This window comes from Pelodiscus sinensis, chromosome 23 (genome assembly GCF_049634645.1).
Source record: "Pelodiscus sinensis isolate JC-2024 chromosome 23, ASM4963464v1, whole genome shotgun sequence".
NCBI classification, from domain to species: domain Eukaryota; kingdom Metazoa; phylum Chordata; order Testudines; family Trionychidae; genus Pelodiscus; species Pelodiscus sinensis.
In genome coordinates this window covers 20,526,978-20,551,183 of record NC_134733.1, presented here as the reverse complement: position 1 = coordinate 20,551,183, position 24,206 = coordinate 20,526,978, and the positions used below count along the sequence as shown (strand labels likewise).

Below are 24,206 nucleotides of genomic sequence, written 5' to 3'. Positions count from 1 at the left end.
GATCGGCTAAAAGTCAGGCTGTTGCTCGTTTTCGCCTTCCTGTGCACTTTATTTCACTTTCAGTGTTTGTTTTCTAGCCATGTTGTGCTCTCTTGGGAGTTCAGACATAGTTAAAAATAATACCAAAGCATATTAGAAAGGTTTCAAACATAACATATTACCCAAAGCAGTTAGGACTTTTATAGCTGTTTTAATACATTGTTATTTGAAAAATATTTGAACAGGTGGATTGGCAATGCTGCCTAGCAAGGATTTGAACCTATAACATTATGAATATTTCAAGAGATACCATAAGGACTGTGCTGTGTTTTTTTGCCTACTGTGATGCAGAGGGACTGGAGTTGTTATAGAAACCCACAGACCTGCCAGAGAACCAGTCCGGAAATAAGGTTACTAGATCATGCCAAGATGTTCAGCCAGACCAATGGAATTTGCTTATTTTCTGCCAGCTCTTCTCCTAGAAAAGGAAAAAACGTACCATGAAACATGCCTCTCAGTGCTGGCATGAACATAACAGGAGTCCCTTGACTTTTTCCTTTCTTCAAAGATGGGGCTACCCTCCTTTTTTCATTATTAAACACACGCAGATTGAGTACACAGACTGAGAACCAGGTGCTCACTATTATGGTGATGATGGTGTTATAGGAACAACAGGGGCTAGTCTAGAATTTCTTAGCTTCATATTGAACTGATGAATCAACTGGCTTGGTTACCATAAAAATGACCCCCATCTTCGCTAGAACTTTTAACGTTGTATTGCTTGTGTCTTTGACACAGGGTTAACTGGCTAACGGTGTCTGGTGTCACACACAAGGATCATAAAAAAAAAAGGATGAGCTGCACTTTGTGAGGAATTGCTTCGGGATGAGAGCTGGAAATGCGACTGGGAATGGGAAGAGAGGGTAGCACCATTGTTTAAGACGCTGAATGCCAGCCTGAACAAATCTCTGGATTTTTAATGTTGGGAATACTATTACGCCAGCCAGTGGGTGGTTGAATGATCAGTCGAGTCTCTTGCCTGAATAATTTGGATGGTTCTGTGATTATGAATCAACGAAGAACATATGAGGAGTGAAGGAATTTTCTTGCAAATGTGATTTACATAAGACAAACAATTAATACTACTAATAAACTAGGACGCGTGAGACACAGAGACAAACATTTTAGCATTAAAAGACGTTCTTCATGTTTCCCATGTGCACAGAATATTCAAGGGAGGCTTTTAAAAGGAGCATATAAACTTGCAAAACAGGCACCTATGCTCCAAAGGGCAACCCATCCTCCCTTTGCATTTTCAGCTGTGGGATTTGCACACTCAGGCAGGTGAAAGCACAATTTGGAAGCTTGGTCCAGGGAGGGCCTGTCATTCACAGAAGCACAACATATGATTTTTAGAGGCATGTGGAAGCTGACTCATCTCTTAATAAATCAGTTGAATTCTAGGAGTCAAGCTTTGCTAATGATGCTTTAACAACTAATCCACAGCCCTTCCAGTGCGAGTTTCACTGAATAATGTCATGAGATACTTTCAATGTCTGCTCCTGCCTGATATTGCTTGGGAGGGCCACCCCAGAAGTAGATGGTTTAAGGTAGTTGAAGTGGGATTAGCCTTTTATGAAAGACTCAGGGATCCTTTTTCTCAGTGAAAGTTTACAATAATATTTTAAAGACTCTCAACCAACACCCATACTTAAGCTTTGAAAACAGATAATGCATTTTTAATGGGATTGCACATCTGACAAGGAATTTGACTAATTCCTCCCATAGCAGACAGCTTCCTCCTCATAATTCATCTCAAAAGGATCAAAAATCAAATCACATCCCCCATCATCTTTGAAATGGCTCCCAGTGAGTGCCTGGAAAAAAATGGGATCAATTCCAGCAGTTTGACAGCAAGAAACTAGTGCAAAAGATGCCTGACCTTCTCTTGATCTGTGCTACTGAAATAGGGTCTTGGATAGGGACACAGTAGACAGGAAGGAAGAAACCAGTTGAAAAGCAGACTCAGAAATAAAATGGAGCTTCCCTGAGTTCCTTTGCTTCAGAAATAAATTTGGGGGCAATATTTTACCTGCTGGGTGTTCAATATAGTGGACAAATTTTTCAAAGTGAGTTGCCTCACATTAGACAATTTGCTCTCAGTTAATTAATATGGGTGACATGCAAGTAGGTTAAATATGCGTTAGAAGGTGAAGGCAGGCTTATTAATTAGTATTATTATTTGCTTTAATGAAGGTTACTCACCCAAAATGACTGGCTTTAATTTGCATGCACGTCCTCCCCAACCCACTCACAGAAAGAAATTAGGCCAACTGGTCCGTATGTGTACAACGGTGCCTTTAAAGCATGGGCCAGTATAACTCTATATTGATGATCCACAACACAAAACCTGGCGAGGTCTGTCAAGGCGCTATTAGCATGTGTTCTGTTTTTTTTCTTTTTAAACCCTGCGGTATTAGGGTGCACTAATCTTTAAAAAGGTTAATTTATTCATAGAGATTTTGACAGAGATGTATGGCTAGGCTGGAGTCCCCGGCACCTCTTCCCGAGGGGAAGTGCTAGTGCCGAGACTGCTTGCCTGAGACAAAAAGAGAGAGACTTTAGAAACAGGCCCAGACAGAATTAACCTGAGGGCAGCTAGTCTTTTGGAGCATTTTTGCTTTCCTTCGGTAACCCACGTTTGGAGCGGGACCCAAACTAACTGAGTTTCTGCTGCCTGCTGATCGAGAGGCTTCCCAACCCGTAACAGGAATGCTTTCTTGGCAACCGGGGTCCCAAATCAACCACGAGCTGCAAAAAGCATCACGATCCGTTGCAAAAGAACAGACCATCTAGCTCTTTCTCGCTTGCGCCCATGCCCATTCCTGTCAAGAATTTGTCCCAGAGAAGAGGTAGGTTGATACCACTCAGTGGAGAGATGAACCACACAGAGAGATAGTCTAAGGAACGTGTTCCATTTGTCCAGGTCTCACTTCTGTCCAGCTAGGGCATGCTGCTAACGTGGTTCCCAAGGACAACGTTTTGCACTGTTGAAGTCAATATATTGCTTTTCAAATGAAATTTTGGTAATGCTAAATGGCCTCCAACTATCTCTGTAAGTGTCTTTACATGGCCCTCATCATCAGAGAATCTGGACTCACCCAGGCAACTAGAACCCTTTCTTCAAAGTGGCATCAAGTAAGATCCCTACCCACCAGGGACTTCAGTCTCGTAAAAATGGTCCCTTTAAAATGGCTGATTTGAAAGGGAGGAGCCAGGGCTGGCTCACAACATTTTGGCACCTGAGGCAGGGAGCTAAAATGACACCCCCATGCTCCCTTGCTTGGGCCAAAACTTTGAAAGGTCTCAGTTCTGCCTTCTTCCTGTTCTACCCCTCTCATGGGACTGCTCTGCTACTGACACCAGCACCAGCAGCAGACACAATTTTCTACACTCTGGGTCCTAGTGGCACCCCTGCTCCTGCACAGTCTGGCACCTGAGGCATCTGCCTCAGTTCACCTCATGTCAAGGCCATCCCTGGCGGGAGCTGACAATGAATATTTTGTAATTCATGCCAGCGGGAGCAGGTTTGTCCCCATCAGCCAGTGTGAAAATCACTCACTTTTTAGAATTGCTTTTGCCTAGTTAAACACAAGCACCTGGGATACTGAAAATGCAGAAAGCAGCAGACCTCGTGTCTCTACCATGACCTCAGGGCCCCTGGAGGGCGGGGGGAGGGCAGGGACATTGTAAGATGCCAGCCCAATCTCTGATTCGGTGACCTAATTTTAATTTGTTTGGGGCCAGTTCAATTAAACACACAATTTCCAGTGGGGAGCTATCTGTGGAATGAGCAGGATCTCTGCTAATGTGTGAACGTCTTCAGACTGCCAGCAGCAATTGCTCAATGTCAGGAACACCTGCCTTGTTGCTTACATGCTCTTTTGTAACGAAGCATCGGAATCATGAGGATTGTCTGATGGAGTCTCCCAGTGGGCAAGCAGTTCAGAAAGTCTCTAACAAGCAGGACAGAATCTACTCCAAGTGGCTTTCCATGGACATATGAGCCAAGCCCAGGCCCTGTTCCGGGGTCTGCTGAGTGACTCAGAACTGATCACTTTTTCCCTACGCAGAATGAGATGGTTCTGCCTGAGTCACATGTGCTTGTGTTCAGACCAGGGGCTCTCGATCAATTCCATGGCATGGACCACAGCCTGGTGGACTCACCTCCCCTTGCATTCATAATCACACACAGCACTTCCTCCCCCAGCCTCCCAGTCCCATTTGCAATCAGCCCTTGGCAATAACAGCCATTGTTCATTCACAGATACTGAGGTTCTGCTCCCTTGTTTCCACCTGCATGCACAGGACCATGACCAGCTATCTCCTGGTGGGAGTACAGCGATGGCTCCTCAGACCACAGGGTGAGAACTGCTAGTTTCAAATTTTAACCTATAAGTGCTGAGGAGACTCATGAGGCTACGTAAACTTCAGGAAATCAAATTCTCCTCACTAGGAACACGGAGGTCTCAGTAGTGTGAATCTGACACACATGGGTGAAGGGAGAGAACATGTGAGTAGGAAGAACTTGTTTGCAGAATTTGGAATTGAGACAAAAATGATGGTTGCCAGATTTAAAAAGCATGTGAGGTTCGAGCTTTGTTTGGCTCTGGCAAACATTATGGCTGTGTCTAGACTGGCAAGCTTTTCCGCAAAATCAGATGATTTTGCGGAAAAACTTGCCAGCTGTCTACACTGGCCGCTTGAATTTCCGGAAAAGCACTGACGATCTCATGTAAAATCACCAGTGCTTTTCCGGAAATACTATGCTGCTCCCGCTCAGGCAAAAGTCTTTTTCCGAAAGACTTTTGCGCAAAAGGGCCAGTGTAGACAGCACAGTAGTGTTTTCCGCAAAAAAGCCCCGATCGCTAAAATGGCGATCAGGGCTTTTTTGCGGAAAACCGCGTCTAGATTGGCCACGGACATTTTTCCGCAAAAAGTGCTTTTGCGGAAAAGCATCCTGCCAATCTAGACGTGCTTTTCCGAAAATGCTTTTAACGGAAAAGTTTTCCGTTAAAAGCATTTCCAGATAATCATGCCAGTGTAGACGTAGCCTATAAGTTCTGGCTTTCTGCGTGGATCTTCATTTTTAAGTCCCAAACTTCCTAAAGTTTTATGAACTCCCCTTCCCGGTAGTTGTTTCATTATTTTCTAGGAAACCGTGTTTGAAAAATAATATCTGAAGCCTATGCTATGCAAACAATAACCCTTGTCTGAAAGCATTCTTGCTCAAAGGCTGGCAGATGAATAAATAAATAAAGGCCTAGTGGTTTTACAAAACTACTAGCTACCAGGTTTCTCCTGGTCCTTGAGGAGAGATTCCTCGTTTTGGTGACTTCTTGCATTGTGTCTTTAATAACAATAGAATCATAGAATCCTGGAACTGGAAGGGAACCTCGAGAGGTCATCGAGTCCAGTCCCCTGCCCTCACGGCAGAACCAAGCACCGTCTAGATCATCCCTGACAGTTGTCTGTCAAACTTGCACTTAAATTCAGCTGAAGTTGAATCCAGCTAAAACTGACGTTCTGTGGGTCAGGAGGCCATCTGTTCAGGAATGTGGCATGGTACCTGTTCTAGACAGGGCTACACTCCCCCTGAAAGAACAGGTACACAGAATTGGAGTCCTCCTAGACCCTTTTTTAACATTTGAGAACCAAATTTCTTCGGTGGCCAGGAGTGCTTCTGGGCAGCTTCATCTGATCCGCCAGCTGTGACCCTTCCTGAACAAGCATGGCGTGGCCACAGTGATCCATGCTCTTGTTATATCCCAACTGGACTATTGCAAGCACTTTATGTGGAGCTGCCTCTGAAGAGCCTTCGGAAACGTCAACTGGTCCAGAATGTAGCTGCTTGAGGTTTAACTAATACTCGTTATACGGAGCACATTATGCCAGTGCTCCAGCAGCTGCATTGGCTTCCGGTATGTTTCCAGGAACAATTTACGGTCTTGGTTATGACCTATAAAGCCCTAAACAGGTTGGGTCCAGGATACTGAAAGGACCATCTTCTTCCATATGAACCTGCCCAGGGATTGAGGTCAGCTGGGGAGGCTCTGCTCCATGTTCCTCCACTTGTGGAGATAAGATTAACATTTACACGGAGCAGGGTCTTCTCAGCTTTTGCTCCCAGGCTGTGGAAATCTCTTCCTCGGGATATTCGCCTGGCACCAACATTTGCAATGTTTCGGCGCCAGGCTAAAGCCACCCTTTTTACTCGTGCTTTTACTGGTGTTTGAGCCTCTCTCTCTCTCTCTCTCTCTCTCTCTCTCTCTTTCTGTGTGTGTGTGTGTGTGTGTGTGTGTGTGTGTGTGTGTGTGTGTGTGTGTGTGTGTGTGTGTGTGTGTGTGTGTGTGTCCCTCCTCTCGAGATGTCTTAGCAGGTTTTGTGTCCCCCTGAGGTCTCGTCTTTTAATTTTGTATATATATATTTATTTTGTGTTTTAAAAATTTTGTAAGCTGCCTCAAATATTTTAAATAAAATAAAATAAATAAATATCTCCAGTGATGGAGATTCCATGACCCCCCCCCCTAAGCAATTTATTCCAGTGCTTAACCACCCTGACAGAAGTTTTTCCTAATGTCCAACATAAACCTCCCTTGCTGCAATTTAAGCCCACTGCTTTTTGTTCTAACGTCAGAGGCCAAGGAGAACAATTTTTCTCCCTCCTCCTTGTAACATTCTTTTAGATACTTGAAAACTGCTATCATGTCCCCTCTCCGTCTTCTCTTTTCTAAACTAAACAAACCCAATTCTTTCAGTCTTCCCTCATAGGTCATGTTTTCTAGACCTTTAATCATTTTTGTTGTTCTTCTCTGGACCTTCTCCAATTTCTCCACATCTTTCTTGAAATGTGGTGCCCAGAACTGGACACAATACTCCAACTGAGGCCTAATCAGTGCAGAGTAGTGGAAGAATGACTTCTCATGTCTTGCTCACAACACACCTGTTAATACATCCCAGAATCATGTTTGGGGTTTTTTTGCCACAGTGGCACACTGTTGACTCGTGTTTAACTTGTTGTCCACTATGCCCCCAAATCCCTTTTGATAGTACTCCTTCCTACACAGTCACTTCCCATTTTGTATGTGTGAAATGGATTGTTCCTCCCTTAGTGATGTATTTTGCATTTGTCCTTATTAAACTTCATCCTGTTTCCCTCAGACCATTTCTCTAGTTTCTCCAGAATGTGTTAGAATCAATCGATAGATCTGTTCACCTAGCACTTAAATGCTGCCACCTCTGGAATAGAGTACTGTAGCTGCTTAATGGTACATATGAAGCCAAGTTGGAAGCAAAGAAGTTTATTGTAGCGAGTTGCCTATTGCCTACTCAAAACTCCCCTGGTAATTATGCAGGATGCTGTGAATATCCCTACTGGTTCCATGCATGTCTACGAGGCAACAGTACTTCTGATATTACTTCATATCTAAGGGTATGTCTAGGCTACATGCCTCTGCCGACAGAGGCATGTAAAATAGGCTACCTGACATAGTCAATGAAGCGGGGATTTAAATATCCCCGGCTTCATTAAAATAAAAATGGCCCCCGCGCCTTGACTCGTGTGCTGTGCCGACGATCAGCTGAGCCGGCACAACGTGGCGGCCATTTTTATTTTAATGAAGCCGGGGATATTTCAATCTCCGCTTCACTGACTATGTCGGGTAGCCTATTTTACATGCCTCTGTCGGCAGAGGCATGTAGTCTAGACATACCCTAAGTTACGTAGGGCACTATCTCTATTACACTGCCGAATCCCTGATGTGCTATTGACTCAGAGCAATGCCCATTGTAAAACCAACCTTTTTCCTATGGCACCTGGGTTCTCACTGGTTGTTTCCTATCGAAGCTCCATTCATCCTTCCCACCCCTCACACACTTTGTTTAAACCTGACAGGTTCCGAGCCTGGTGTGGGGGGAGTTGCAGGTTAGGTCCCTCCTTTTCTGAGCTACTTTGTAGGTATTTTCTTTTAACATGCACAGGGACTTAGGTAAGGTGCATGCCTTTATCTAGGTCAAGTTTATATTGGAACAGATGGGGGGTGGTTGCTTTTCCCATTATACTCTCCGTTGTTTGAAATGTGAGCCCGCTGCAAGAGCAATGCTGGTAGGTGAAACTGAAGACTTTAGGAAGGAGGAATCTTTCCTCTGGAGTAGGGATAGAAAGATCTTAACTTTGTAATGCTGAGATAATGCTCTATGGGCTTACCTAACTGCTTTGAGGTTCAGAAATTTACAGCACAGGATGGAAACAACCCACCAGAACCTCACTGGAATCAGTGTCCTGGAAAGTATCAGCGTATGATGCATTATTCCCTAGTGTCTGCGCTACTGTGCTGGCAAAATCTTTTCCTAATGACAATCACATACCCCCCCACACACACCAGTTTGCATTACAGAAATCACCGTACAGCAGAAAGCCAATTTCTCTTTGCTACAATGGGAGTTGGATTTATTCCAAGCAGCCAGGATCTAACAATCTCCTTTCGTAAGTTCTCACTCGACTCAGATCAATCTCTTTTTTGCCCTGCAATCTCATTTTCAGCTTTGCATCCACATAGACAGGAGGGCAGCAACAGGAGCTGGTGGACCAAACTTAAACACAGCACGAGACCTGGGCATAGTGCATTTCAGTTGGTTTCTTGGGGACACTGGCAAGTGTGGACAACAATTCTCATGAGATTCATTTCTGGTATGTGTTGGTGACATTATCAGGTCAGCCAGTCTTCTTCCAGTCATAGTAGCAACCAAAAAAGCCTGCAATTGGAGCTGCTCCTCATTTCAGAACCCAGACATTTCTGCAATGAAAAACAACTTCTGGATCAAAAGGAACATTTTCAATTGGATCTAAATTTTCTGTCTTTTTGATGAACAAAACAGAAGAGGAAAAAAAGAAAACCTTTTCAATAAACCTTCTGGGGTTTGGGTAAAATGTTTTCGGTTTTGCTTACTGGCAAAGATTTCCCTCTTTGGTTTTGGGTTTCAGTTTTTCCACCAAGAAGCTGAAATATATTCACTGGAAATTTCAGAAATCGCCATTTCACCCCTCCCCAAAACTTCCCAGGAAAAGTGGTGGGCATTTTCTCACCAGCTCTGCCTGGCAGCACAAAGATGAGGATATAGAAATGGAAACACACAGGAATGATCCATTGTGACAGTGTAAATCATCTTGCTTGTGAGCATGTGTCACCACTGTCCTCGGGTGCCAGGGCTACACTCTGATAACAGCCGATGGAGATTCTCCCTTGGTTCAAATTAGGAGATTTACCTGGCGCAGCTCGGGACCTTAACCCAAATATGTTTTGTTTTCTTAATTTGAATCATTGCTCTGGGGTGGGGATGGAGAGGAGGGGTTCAGTCTGCAGGCTGCCCCGGAGAGAGAGGACTACCCCAGTCCTCTCTCACCACAGAAGCTTGGAGCCAGGTGAGAATCATAGAATCATAGAACTAGAAGAGACCTCAGGGGGTCATCGAGTTCAGCCCCCTGCCCGGCAGAACCAATCCCAACTAAATCAACCCAGCCAGGGCTTTGTCAAACCGAGACTTGAAAACCTCTAGGGATGGAGATTCCACCCCCTCCCTAGGGAACCCATCCCAGTGCTTCCCCACCCTCCTAGTGAAATAGTTTTTCCTAATATCCAACTTAGACCTCACCCACTGTAACTTGTGACCATTGCTCCTTGTTCTGCCATCCGTCACTACTGAGAACAGCCTGTCTCCATCCTCTTTGGAACCTCCCTTCAGGAAGTTGAAGGCTGCTATCAAATCTCCCCTCGCTCTTCTCTTCAACAATCTAAACAGACCCAAATCCCTCAGTCTCTCCTCAGACGTACATATCTAAAATATATAGTAAGATAGTAGGAGGTTGTGCTTTTGGAGAAGCAGAACCTGGGTTATCTTTTCCCTGACACAATACCAGCTACTTAATGCACTGGATCCAGAAGCCATTTTCAAACTTCATCTTCCATTATGGATTCCTCAGGAACCACAATGACACATCGTTGCTTTGCATGATCCTAGCTGTCAACTGTAGCTGCAAGGGAGGGCTGTGTACTTTACATACCGCCAGGTTTACTACACTGGGGTCTTCCATACATAACAAAACAGAACTGCTGCATGATGCTGTATATCCCATGAAGGTGCATGTGGGACTGTAGCTTCCCAGGGGAGAGACGAAAATTCCTACAGGTTGAACCTCTCTAGTCCAGAACCCTCAGGACCTGACCAGTTCTGAACCAGAGAATTTTCCGGACCACAGGAGGACAATATTGTCTAGCAGCATGACCAACACTTCCATGGCTTACTGGGCTCTTAGAAGACATTTAGGGGTAAAATTGGAGCTAAATAACAGCACAGAACACTGAGAGCCAGGACTGCTGGCTATAAACAAACTTTATGGGTCCACGGGGAACCTGGCCACACCCATTAAAAGTGGACCTCCAGCTAACTGAAAACATTCTAGATGATGGATGTTTCTGGACCAGAGTGTTCTGGACTAGAGAGGTTTAACCTGTAGTGGTTGGAAATGCAAATGAACATTAGGAACAGGGATTTCCAAGCACGATGCAAAGGAGAATCAAGATTCTGAGGACTGTGCTTAATATATTTACATATTGTAATCATTTAGTGTAACAAAATAAATGCACCTCGTCATCGTGCTGGTTTGATCTCAATCAGAGATGGGTAGCAATTCCTGGTTGAATTCACCACCAACAAAAACGTGCATCTGCTCAGCTTTGTGCTCCTGTTACAGCTAGATGGGGAAGTTAGGTGTGGAGAGAATTTGATCATGACAGCTGGTCTCTACTCTTGCTGCAACAGCAGAGAGGCTGAGGATGAAAGAACTCACACAGTGCCTGCCATCTTCTTGGTCCCCAAGAGCTGTTCCTTCTGGGACAAAGGTGAGGCAAAGAAAGGGTGAAGGAAAGGTACTATGGCTACCCATGCTGTATGACTTGACCTATGATAAACAGGACTTTGTTCTGCAGGCTGTCCATCAGGAGCGTCCCACCAGCCTGCGACGCACTTAAAGCCTCATGATGCACAGCAGTGAAATAAAACAATGGCAAACAATAAAGGACTCTGCAGGCTTTACTTCTGCTGAGCATCACTATCTCAAGTGACAGATAAATTCCCCCTCTCCCTCCACCACTGCCTGAAACCCAAGAACGCTCAGGAATCAGTGGGGATCAAGAGACACCATCTGAAGGGGAGCTCCTCATCTTTCTGGGACCATAGTGTATCATCACACTTAGATGCAGGAACTAAGCACAAACTGCAGCCCTATTTCTCAATGTCCTTCTGCTATCGTCCTTTCAATGACTTCTTGTGCTTCTGGATCTTTGGATAATTTTATCCTTTTATAGTGGCTAGCGGGCTATTTATTGTTATGTGTACTGCCCACATTTATACCAGCATAAGACATGTGTTAGGACATAGATATTCAGGCCTGGCACTAAAGGCCTATATAAGAACAAAGTCAATCTGTCTAAGGCCTTGTTCCTCAGCTAAGGTGTTTGGCACATTTCAAACCAGTCCAAAGCATTCATGCTGAAATACGGTGCATTCCAACCATTTGGGGACTCTTATCTATGGCCTACAGATAAAGGGAAGAGCCTACAAACTAAGGTTGTTCACTTTCTGTCTGGCCAGCACCCACTCTCCATCACTCTATTGTTTATCTGTCTGGTTCTGTCTGGTGCTTTGATTGTCTCTGTCTCCTATATAATTAATTTTGCGGGGTGTGGTCCGATTGGGGTGGCGGGATATAATTGGTTAGATAATCATGTTACAATATGTTAGGATTGGTTAGTTGAATTTCAGTAGAAGCATTGGTTAAGGCAGGACTACTCAACATTGGAAGTCCCAGGGGCCACAATGATACTCACAGCACGTGTTGAGGGCCTCAACTTAACTGTGGTTGCATATGCATGCAAATATATATGCAAATATATGCAAATTGCTTCTTTCACACTGACAGGCACGAATACAAAGATTAGGGCAAGACTACATAACATGCAGGCCCCATTTAAGTCAGTTCTGCTGATATTAATAAAATGCAACATTTACCCTATCTCCACCCATATGACAGCACTTTTAATGAGCAATGACAGTCCTGGAATTTAACTACTAAAATGCATATCAACAGAAGACCAATATATTGATTACTTCTTTGTTTTGGCTCCCACCTATGGGCCACATGTTGAGCCCCACGTAAACCTCACATAAACCCCAACACCACGGGCTGCAAACAGATGGGCCATAGGCCATGGCCATGTGCCATTGAGTAGCCATGGGTTAAGGTATACCTGAAAATATTGCTATCTATATTAGGGTCGAACAGTAAGTGAGTGGAAAAACCAAGGGAAAATGGAACGGAAACTGGAGTCGTGCTTGCTCCAATCAACATTGAATTGCTTGCGTCTCTGGACTTCAGGTATTGCTGTTCTCTGTTCACATGAGAAGGAGCAAGGAAGTGGGAGGATGAAGTTTCTTCTGTCTGCCAAGAAATCATGGCAGCTCTGAGAATCTCTTTTAAAAACACATATGTAGGGAATCAAAAGGCATCTTCTGCAAACCTTTTCTGATGCCTTCCTTCCTGGGGGCGAGAGGGCAATGACTTTGCAGGCTCATTTTGGTGTGGATGTTTCAATAGCATTTTTAATATCCGTTTTTGGAAGGGGGGGCAAACATTTTTACACAGGACAGATGTCATCAAGGCCGCCCTTGTAAACTAGATATGGAGATGGTCTGGATTGGGTTACCTAGGTAACATAGTTTAAACTAAATAAAAGGATGGTTGGTCTGTCTCAGGTGAATTAGCTTGATTGGAACTGTCAGGTTAAGAAAAGTCTAAATAAACAGAGTTCTGCATAGCACCACTCTGGAGTGAAGAGACTAGGACACTATTCTGGGGGATACAAATGGGAAACTTTAGTGGTGACATTCACCCCTGTGCAGACAGACAGCACCACTGATGTCATCTGAGACTGCCAAAAAAGGTTTCATTTCTGGTAGCGTGATGTAGAAAGTTGACCATCAGGAACACAAAAGAGCAGAGTCACCTCAGGCAGGCACCCATCAGATAATGAACTAGGGATCACCAAATGAAATTAATAGGTAGCAGGTTTAAAACAAACAAAAGGAAGTTTATCTTCACGCGGCACAGGTCAACCTGTGGAACTCCCTGCCAAAGGATGTTGTAAAGGCCAGAATTTGAACAAGGATCAAAAAAGAGCTAGATAAATTCATGGATGATAGGTCCACCAGCGACTGTTAGCCAGGCTGGGTAGGAATGGTCCCTAGCCTCTGTTTGTCAAAAGCTGGGAATGGGCAACAGAGGTGGGATCACTTGATAATTACCTGTATTGTTCACTCCCTCTGGGGGCACCTGGCATTGGCCACTGTCGGAAGATGGGACACTGAGTAGATGGACCGATGGTCTGACCCAGTATGGCCACTCTTCTGTCTCTTACAATGACCCAGGGCAGGCATCAAACCCATGAATTAGAGAGGGTAGACACCTCCAACAGCTTGTTTGTGCCCTGAGCTATTATTTAATCCAACAAAAATAGGCCTTGGATGGGATAGCCAGAATATTTCATATGTTCTTGCCTTTTCACTTGGGAAGTAACAGAAAAATCAAATTATAGATATCCCAAAAAGTAGCACCAAAAAAAAAAAGGCCTTTGGACTCAGTAGAGAAGTAACCAGATGAAATCCTCTGGCTTGTGTTGTATGAGAGGCCAGGCTAGAAGAGCAATTGTTCCTATTGGGTCCTAAAAATCTGTGAATGGCACCAGAGTGTGACTCCCTCTCAACCTAGTAGGTATAGCTCTGAGTGTCTTAGATCTAGGGAGATAGCTCCTGCCATATTAGACATGGAGAGCCATATCAGGGTGATGATTCTTTCACGGTGCTAAGGTTTGTTGGGTGCTTCTAAGCAGACCAAGTGAAATAAAAGGAGGAAACTGTAAAGTACTAATAATTTAACAATCTCAATGAGAGAGGCAGAACTCTACTCTTAAAGTGAATGTATGTAGCATCCCGTACATCATGCACAGGTTGGCAGTTGGCTTTGCCTGAAATAGAAGAGAGAAAATAAGAAGCAATGAGAAGAAATGTCCAACAAGTATGTAGCTATGCCCTGCTGGGCTATGATCGGACACACTCAGCAGAGGCAAGCAGTGTTGAGGCTGGATGCGTCACCTCCAGGAACTTCCTGGGCACTTCCTGGTAGTGGTGCTAGTGATGCCAGGTGGCACTCCTCTCTGCTTCATTACTGGCCCTCATCTGAAGCCAACCATAGTCCTTAAGGTTTAAAATCATTAAAGATTTGATGGGGCTTTCCCCAAGCACAGGATTCTCCTGGCCCAATTTCAGCACAGCTGTTCTAGCTACATAAATCCCCCTTCCAGCTGTTTCAATTCATCTTCACTTCCTGTCCTAAACGGTGAAGGAGTTTTGCTATGAAGTAGCTGCTAAGCTCTGCCCAGAAGTGGCTGATTATCAGCTGTAAATTATTCCACCAGTGTTAGAAAGTGTGAGGAATGTTGTGCAGTCCATTGGAAGGAAAGGGGGTAAATACAAAAGGTTGGGAGATAGGTGCCCGGACCTCACTGAGAGTCGGTGGGAGATCGTCAACTAACTACCTGAGCTCTTTGAATTTGTCTAGATTAGACTTCCAGCCACTGGATTGTTACTGCTTTTTCTGCTAGATCAGACTGGAAATAAGATGCAAAATTTGGCCAACCGATGGAGGCCTGGCGATTTAAAAGGGCAAGGGGCTTCCTGCCACCACAGCTGCCGCAGTTGCAGCAGTGACAGCTGGGAGCCCCTGGCCCTTTTAAATTGCCACTGGAACCCTGGGTGGCGCATTCCCCGCAGGAGGAAGCTAGCCCCAGTTCTGCTCCTTTTACCCAAGGTCCCGTCCCTTCCATGGCACAGAGCCACCTCCCCCATCCTGCCCAGGGGCCTGGCAATTCTGTTGAATGCCGTGCTGAGGGTAATGCACCACTGAAGCTGTTTAATGAGGATCATGATGGAGACTCCACCCAGTGACAGCTTTTAAAACCGAGATGCTATGTTTCTCCAAAAAACCTGCTCTAGGGATTTGGGGGAAGCTCATGGCATGTGTTATGCAGCAGGTCAAACTAAAAGACTGCCATGGTCCTCCTGGCCTTGAAATCAACCAACTCCTTTGGCCCATTTAATAATCCCACCCTAGCTCTATTACCGTTGGCTTGAGCAGCGAGGCCTTTTATGAAAGTTGCCCGACACCTCCCATTGTAAATTCCTCCTTCCAATTGCTTATAACTTTGCCAAACCTTAACCATGTGGGCTGAAATTTTCCAAGCTGGGATATCTGCCGTGGGCTAAATTTTTTTTTCTAAAAAATCTCCGCTAAAGTGGTTCAGCTGTTTCTGAGAACAAGATTAGGGAAAATGTGTTGTTTTGCCCATGTTAAAGAATTAGCTCTAGCTGAGAATTTCAAAGCGGATTAGGAGATTGAGACACATGTGGATATTAATAGAGGTTGTTCCTCTAAACCCCTGGGGTAGTTTTTAAAATGTCAGCCATGCATATGTAACACATCTATCTACAGTTAAATAAGAATGTCCAAAGCCAAGAAATCAAGAAATTTGGACAAACAATTGGAACCACTGCAAATGTGTTCTGTTGTAAAGTAGCCTAGAAAATAGATTCTGTTCAGACCAGAAATTACCTTAAATGACTGTTGAGTTGACTGGGTTACAATATTTTAAGGATCATAAAAATAAATATAGTTGTCCAAACAGTGAGATTCAGTGCTCTGCCAACTAAAACACCAGTGCATGAGGGGTGCTTACCAAGCCCAGCGCTGGACTGCCTGTACACTGCAAGGGCCAGAATGAAGTGACTCTTTGTTCAGCCTGTGTGTTTAGAAATTGACGAGTGCCCCACTGTATCAATCACGCCTGTCAGACAGCACAAGTGCAGATCTGTTACACTTAAAGGGTCGTCAAACGAGACATGATTTAATTTGCCATTTTCTCTCTCTCTCTCTCTCTCTCAGTGCAGCATGCACGTGCTCCTCATTAGCCTTCATCGGCAGGGAAAATGAATACATTTTTGTATAATTTCTTTTGGCAGGGGGTGGGCGTCGTTTGTTTACCAACTGCGCAGTGGTTGTGAAGAGATTGTGCACAGCTGGTTTCTACATGCCCTCAAGAGCTGAAGGCTTTAGGGGAGCAGGAAGAGGGAAACAGATTATGGAGCTGTTTTGGAACTAGACGAAGGCCCCGATCCGCCAAACAATTGTACGATCATTGCAGTATCGTCTGCTTAGTGTTCACAGTGCATCATCTTTCCCTATCATATTATACTTCTCACACACCTTGGAAAACAAAACGTGTAGCTTGGTCTCACCTCAAGCCAAAGAGCAGTGGGCAGTTTTGCCCGCATCGGGACTGCAGAATTGAACAGGCTGGGCGGAAGTGGTAAGATTTCCCCAAGGGATCCGTTAAAGTACAATCCCAGATTCCTTTTATTCTTCAGCCCTATTTTCTTTCATTGGTCTTCATAATCCAGTTGGAGACAAAGCAAATACACAAGAAATCGGAATGTGTGGTAGGGAGTTAAAGTCATTTGTTTCAATTATTGCTGGGTATAGTGAAGTGAACTGTAAAGGAGAGAACAAACAATACAAGAAGGAACTTTACAAAGTGGGGGGGGGGAGCTACAAATGAGCAAGCCCATTTTGCAAATTTAGGCAGAGCCTAAATTTATCTTCCTAAAAGGGCACCTAAAGAAGTCTGTGAGCAGCTTTGGACTCTCAGAAAAGGCAATTGTGTTGCCTTAGTCAAGAAGCATGTTGCAAATACTAAAATCTACTGTATATTTTAGAGTTTGTCTATTTGTATGTTTGTCTGTTCAAGAATGCCTCAGAAACGGTAAGAACTACGACCATCAAATTTGGTAGGCAGCTTCCTCTTATCATAATATAATGCAAGGTCAGGGTTTGGTTGTGCCAGGAAAATGAGATGTGCCTGGAATGAGATTGCTTCTCCTAAAGTCATACAGAAAAGAGACAGAATTTACCAGGCAGGGTGAATTCATCTGGGACTGCCCTGCTTTGAGTCTCCCACCTCTTGGTGTCCTTTAGGGATGGCTGGGGGGCAGTTGAAGCTTCCCCCCCCCCCCAGATTTGTATAGGGATGTTGCTGGCTGTCCCTCTTCCTCACTGTCAGGAAGTGAGGGAGAAGAGCACAAACTTAATTGAGGTAAGGACCCAAGCAGTTCTGGGTAAATGTGTTAGTGGAATAGTAATGGCCAAATCCCAACATCTTTAGTATTTCTTGGAGCAGGTACATTCCTGTTGGCTCTCAGTGGGAGACTGTGTCAGGACTTAAAGACGTTGTAGTTTGGCCTCATCCTTAATAATACTTTCACCTGACAAAGCCAGATTTGACAAAGAGCTGGTCACCTCCTGGGAAGCACTCAGCACCTTACAGAATGATACCCATTCATGGATTTTCTTTACCAGCTTCTAAGTACTTGATAACAGGAAGTGTTACCATCCCCTGACTTTACAGATGAGGAAACTGGGACTAGCGGTTGTCAGGCCCAAGGTCACATACTCAGTCAGTGGCAGAATGGGGAACAGAAAGCAGGAGTCCCAACTGGTGGCCTCAATAAACAACATGTATGTTTTCTATTACAGAGCGCTTTTCACCGGTAGAGCTCAAAAGAGGTTACTATAATAGGGTTATGGATGGAGAAACTGAGGCACAGGGAGCCGAAGAAATTACTTGCTCACCCACAGCTGAGTTGGGCATAGACCACAGGTGTCCATGACTCCCAGACTAATGTTCCATCCTCAAGACCATACCACCTTTCAGCCTAGAGGTCACAAGTGCTCCTCTTTATGTATCTTGTTGCTGTGTCTTCATAGGCAGGTACAAGCTTTTAGTTAATACAGAATGATGATTTCTCCATAGATGATGGTGTGGTGGTAAGTAGGTGGTTATGAATTGTCATTGGAATATTTAAGTGGCCTGGCTCAGGGCCTTAACTCAAATATATTTTATTTTTCTTCATTTAAAATGTTGCTCTAGGATGAGGATAAGGGGTTCAGTAGCATGCTACCCCCAGGAGAGATGACAACCCCAATCCTACCTCACCGCAGCAGTTTGGGGTCAGGTGAGAAGCATCTGTCCATGGCCACTGCAGCCACAGCAGGCACGGCCAGAGGAGGGGTGCATGTCCCCTGGCTGGAGGATAGACAGACTCACAGACAGACACACAGACAAACTCTCTGAAATACATAGTAGCTAGCTGTCCCTTTCTCAAGCCCTGGCCCCTGTTGGCTGAATGGGATTATAGCTGTCCCAGGTCCTGTCTCTGGCCCCTTACTGCCCCCCTGTGGTCATTCTACAGTATAGCTCCCTCCTGCCAGATCCCTCCCTTTCCGTTTTCCATTTTATGAGATACAATCAAATTTCAGGCACATCCTATTGTCCTGGCACAACCAAACCCGGACCTTGCTGTAAGTTATTAGAAGGGGAAGCAGCATACCAAACATGGTGGTCCTAGCTCTCATCATTTAGGGGGAATTCTTGAACAAACAGACTCACATATGGATGGACAAACAGACAGATTCACAATTCTAAAATGTAGACTAAGAAGAGTTGTATTCCAGTAACAACTAAAGACCAGCAATAGATCCTAGGACCTCCCATTGCACTAGGTGCTGTACAAAGGCAGTCCTTACCCCCAAAGAGTTTATTATTGAAATAAATAATTGTTCACCCCAGTAGAGACCTGAACCCACACTCCCTCTCTCAGCAGACCAAATATCACATGTTAGGGCTGAGTCAGCCAAGACTTAATGGCGCCTTTAAATTAGGGCTTTGTTAATTGCAAGAGGCTGCAAAAAGTCTTAGTCCAAAATCTAAATGGGGATTTATTGTTTCACCAAGTGTCTTGTTTTTCTCTCCACTACACAAGCTGTCTCCCCTCCACTGTGCTGCTTTTCACACGGCCAGGATTAGGCCGCCCCAGAAGTACATGTCATGCTGAACTCTCTCCAAGCACAACAAGGACGGTCCTGTCTCACATAAAGGAGGGTCTAAATTAAAGTCCTACTTATTCTAGCATTTCCTATGGAAAGATTTTACGGGTCCCCAAAGGAAAAAGGCTAGAATTAAGTGTAGTGCTAAACTGGCAACTCTGTGTTCCGTCACGACACACTAGCAGGGCCACTTTTTTAAATGCTTCTAACTTTTGAGTCTGGTGATGCCGCATTTGAAATTGCAAAGTGGCAACTGTCAACAACTTTCTTCAGATTTTCATCTGGTGATCCTGGTGGCAGTTGCCACCTCTAATTGAAGCCCAGGGTATGCACTGAGTAGCAGAAGAGGCCTGTTTCTTGACCTCCATTTTGTTCATTCGCAAGGTGTCTTCATTCAGCGCAGCAGACTGCGGTTGTACCTGGCTGAAGTCACGTTCAAGACTGCGGCGGAAAACAGTAAGACACACCCTAGAATGCACTGAGACACTTTTTACATGTGAATGAAGGCTAAGGTGTCAGAATACTGCCTTTGCCTTATCAATGGCACCTCTTTGGACTGGTCCATATCCAATTATAACACCTGAGACAATGAAGTATCAAGGAAGAAGACAGGAGGAGAGGCAACGTTGTAACAGAACTGATGTGTGAGTGTCATAACACAATAGACCAGGATGATCTACTATGTGTGGCTTACTGGCTACAAAATAGGACTGGCAATCGGGCTTCTTGGTCCTGCCTCTCTGACCTTAGGTATATTAATTACCTCCATTTGCCTCATTTCTGAAACAATTTTCTTAGGCCTGGTCTACGCTCCAACAGGAGGTTGAATTAAGAGACGCAACTCCAGCTACATAAATTACATAATTGGAGTCGACCTATCTTAAAATGCATTTCTGCACCATCCACACAGCGGGAGTCCGAAGGGAGCAAATGCTCCTGTTGGCTTCCCTTACACTTTGCGACTGCAAGGAGTACAGACACCAGTTGGAATTGTCCTCAGCGTTTGATTTATAGGTCTACACTAGACCCGCTAAATCAAATGCCAGAAGATCGACCTCTGGAGCATTGATCCTCTGGTAAGGATAGATATGGCCTTAATGTTTAGGAGCTTAGACAAGGTGGGGGAGAAACTTCTTTTACTGGAGAAAATTCTGTTTGTGAAAGAAACCAGCTTTCAAGCTACGCAGTGCTCTTCTTAGGCCTTTATTTTGTGTAGTGAGTCTTAATTTATGAAATATTTACAATAATTCATTCTTTTCACCAAACCTTGGGACTAGAGCTGGTCAAAATGAAGTCCATGTGGTCTGTGAAAGACACTGAAAAAAATCATTTCTTCCACATTTTTCATGGGAAAAAAATGAAAAGTTCTCAATTTTTGGACAAGGATCTTGAAAAGAGATATTTTTTGACTTTCAACTCAAAGTCAGAAATCTTTCAGATTTGTTTAAAGATTTTAGGGTTTGGATCTTCAGCTCATTCTATTCTACACCCTACCTCTCCCACACATACCCTTTTCCTTCTCCTACCTTTCTTTCAGTGACCAAATGGAAAAGGGTGTGCGGGGGACAAATTAAAAACAAAACTCAAGTTTCAAATACCAAAACAATTTTTTTCCAATCAAAACAAAACTTTCTCATGATAATTTCCATTTTTTTAAAAGTCCATTTTTCTTTTTAAAAAGTTTCAGATGAAAAGTTTCACAAGTGAAGCTGCTGAGTTTGCCAAGCTGAATTAGGATTTCCCATAGGAAAAAGTTTCCTGTGGAAACTGATGGTTCTAGGAACAGGTAGAAGAGCAATGCTATGCTAACAACATTCCTTCAGGGATTCTACAATTGATAGGTACTTCTTTTGCTGTTATAGATACCTTAGTTTCTGTTATTTCCATTGCAATTTATCTGACGTTGTGGGTTTTACCCATGAAAGTTCATGATTCTATATATTTTTGTTAGTCTCTAAGGTGCCACAGGACTCCTCAGTTTTAATGTTCCTTCTGGAAGAAATATTCTGAAACAGCTTATTTCAAAATTGCACGTCTACGCTACAGGGAAGGCTCAACATTAGTCCAAGGCAGGCTCCCCTACTGTGGACGTGCTACCTCAATTTTAGGCCTAAAAGGCACTGGGGAGCAATTACTCTGAATGGCCCTGGGGAGGAGCTCTTTCAAAAGTGCAGCAGCGGAGTGTCCATACTACCGTTATTCTGAAATAGCTATTTCAGAATAAGCATTATGCCTTGTGGAATGAGGTTTACAGATTTCAAAATAAGCCAGCCGTTATTTTGAAATTAATTTGAAATACCAGAATTGCCATGTAGATGCTCACATTGTTATTTTGAAACAACGTCAGTTATTTCAAAATAATGCTGCTGTGTAGATGCACCCTCAGACACCTCAGCAACCCCAGAAGTAGGTGAAAAAAAGTTTTCACGGCACTTCAGTACTTTTAAGGTTCTCCTCCACCCACCCAGTTTCAGTTAAAAAATGGACCAAGATTTGCTAGGTTCTCCGTCCTGACAGGAAATGCAATACTGTCCTCTAAAATTCAGCTTCATTGTTATCTAATACTGTGACTCTAACCAGCATGTTCCAGGGCTCACAAAATGAATGTACGACTTTTAAGAAAGATTCCTAAATGGACACTGGATGTTGATTAAGCAGTATTTAATTGAGGTTTAACAATCATCAGCACCTGTTGTTGTCAGACAGCTGTTTAGCTATAGTTTGTTTGTTAACCCTTTAATTTCTCATTCCCCTTCTACACTTGCTGGGTGTTCACTGTCCATTGTTGAAAGGGTAACGCATTTGACACGGATACAAGGGAAGGTGTGTTTTACTCAATGCACAATTAACCTGTGGAACTCATTGCCATAATATAGTTTGAAGGCCAAGAGCTCGGAAAGATATCCCATAAGGATCAGACACATTTAGGGACCATAGTTTCTGCATATTCCCATGCACCTGCTATTAAAACTGATGGCTGGATTATACCTAATCAAGTCAGCATGAAAAGTTTGTATCTGGATCTATTTGGCATATGCAAAGAAATCACCAAGAATTTGATAATGACTGAGTTCGGAGCCCCATTATTTCAAATAAATTTCTAACGTCTTGCCGGTCCCATGACGTGGCAAACTCTCTGAACACCACTAGGGGTTTTGGCCTTCCCCTGGACACATCAGGAATTGGCCACTGTAGCGGCCTAACGTCCTCTTCTGTAAGATGGCGATTTCTCTGAGTCTTTCCCGCACTTAGCACAATGGGACACCCATCTCAGCTACAGTGGCTAGGCTCTACTGGATGTGGCAAACCAAAGACAGCGGGCTGCAGCAGTTTGATGGAGGGCAGGTATAAGGGCAGTTGGGTGAGCCAGTTCCTGTTGCCTGAATAGGCTGCCAGAGACTGCTGCTCAGTAATTAAGTCAGGCAAGCACCTGGGACTCATTAAGAGCTGGCCTGCAGCAGCAGGCTAATGGGACACCTGCAGCCAGTTAGGGCCTGCTGGTCCACTATAAAAGGTTTCCCCGCAGGCAAAGGGGGGAAGAAGAAGAGGGATGGACCAGAGTAGAGGAGAAATGCAGAGTGGCAAGCAGGGGAGGTTTTTCCCAAGACGCCAGGGAGAAGGTACTGTAGGAGTGGTTAGGGAAGTGGTCCAGGGAGAGGCTGCTGTATAGTGGGGATCAGGGCAAGAGCCCCACTAGTAACTGTGCCCTAGAACCCTGGACTGGAATTTGGAGTAAGTGGGTGGGACCAGATCCCTGCCCCCCTGGTAACACCCAGGGAAAATGGTCTTTTGGACTGCAAAGGATTTTTCCCTCCAAGTTAGTGGCTGGCTTATGATGCAAATGGCTCATTAAGCAGGGAACTCTCACTGCTGAGACACAAAAGACAGTGGGAGGGTCACCACGAACTTCTGAGGCATCGTAAAATCTGCCAGGAAGTGCAGGACCCAAGGGGGCCCTAGCAGAGCTCTACCCCGTGCAATACTAAAAATCTGCCAGAGATGAGGCACAGGCCTTCTTTGCTCAACCGTCTGGGATGGTACAGCACAGCCAATGACCCTGCAAGAACAATCGACAGCAGGAGGGTCCAAGACTTCAGTGGGACTTAATTACATGCTTAATAGGTTGGCAGGGTTGGGTTCCAAATCCCATGTGCCCTGTTCATGTGAATAGCCTCATTGAATGGAATGGGTCTGCTCCTGGGAGTAAGGACAGCCAAATTTGGCTCTATTTTAGTAAAGAGCTCGCTCAACTCAAAGAATATATTCTGAGCTTGTCATAAATAGGACTCTACATTCAACAGACCTCATGAAAGGAGCTTGTCTCATTCCTAAATCAAGTTATAAGTATAAACGTATAGTTAGCTGAATAAAATATGAATACATCGAATCTGAAATACCGTGCCTCAAACTTATTAAATGTCACCAACAAGCAACCCTTAAGCATGCTACCTTTGGATGCCCAACCTATAAATCAATGTATTTCTTGAACTCTGCCTAGAATAGTGGAGACCAGCCAAAATAACACAAACTGCTATTTGTGTGCTGCTAGCTGCAGGGAGGGGTGGGGCATGGAGGAAAGCCACCTTTGTAATGGCTCTACACTGTTTGGAAAGTGCTCATTCTTAACATCCATTTATCAGGTCTCTGTGCAAGAATTTCAGGCAAAAAAAAAGGCCTCAATTTAAATAAAATGTAAAAAGAAGGAAAGGCAAACAAGGAGTGAGGGGAACAGGGCAAAATTGGAAATCTATCAATCTTTACATTTAAAGAAATATAGTAAGTATTACAGAAAATATTTAACTGGGTGCCACACAGATGAGGTCAATTTGTTCTGCACAGTGGATTTAAATGCGAACCATAATCCTCTATGATATAGAACTGTTTATATTTTATTTTTTGCAGTGAGTTACAGACTTCCATGCCCCAACATCAATCAATATTCATTACAGAAAGGTCTATAAAGTCATTTCCATAGTTGGAAAAATCTACTAAAAATGAAGGCCAAATTCTTAGCTACCCCTGGAGAGTGCTTGGCATGGCTGAGGATGGGAACTGGAAAGGTGTCTTGAAGCTACCTTGGCACCATTCCCTGATCCTGTGCTGAAAGGAGTCATTCTAG

At 44.2% G+C, this 24,206-nt stretch overlaps 1 long non-coding RNA gene across 2 annotated transcripts in view; it reads right to left on the bottom strand.

Moving 5' to 3' along the window:
* Window positions 1–215: 215 nt before the first annotated feature.
* Window positions 216–24,206, bottom strand: part of LOC142819395 (uncharacterized) — a 41,555-nt gene continuing 17,564 nt past the window's right edge. The window contains exon 3 of one of the 2 annotated variants that reach the window (XR_012897265.1): window positions 216–457. This is a non-coding gene — a long non-coding RNA (uncharacterized LOC142819395). Of the gene's footprint in view, window positions 458–8,492; window positions 8,835–24,206 lie in introns of those variants that run through there. The other variant, XR_012897264.1, reaches the window with a different exon arrangement.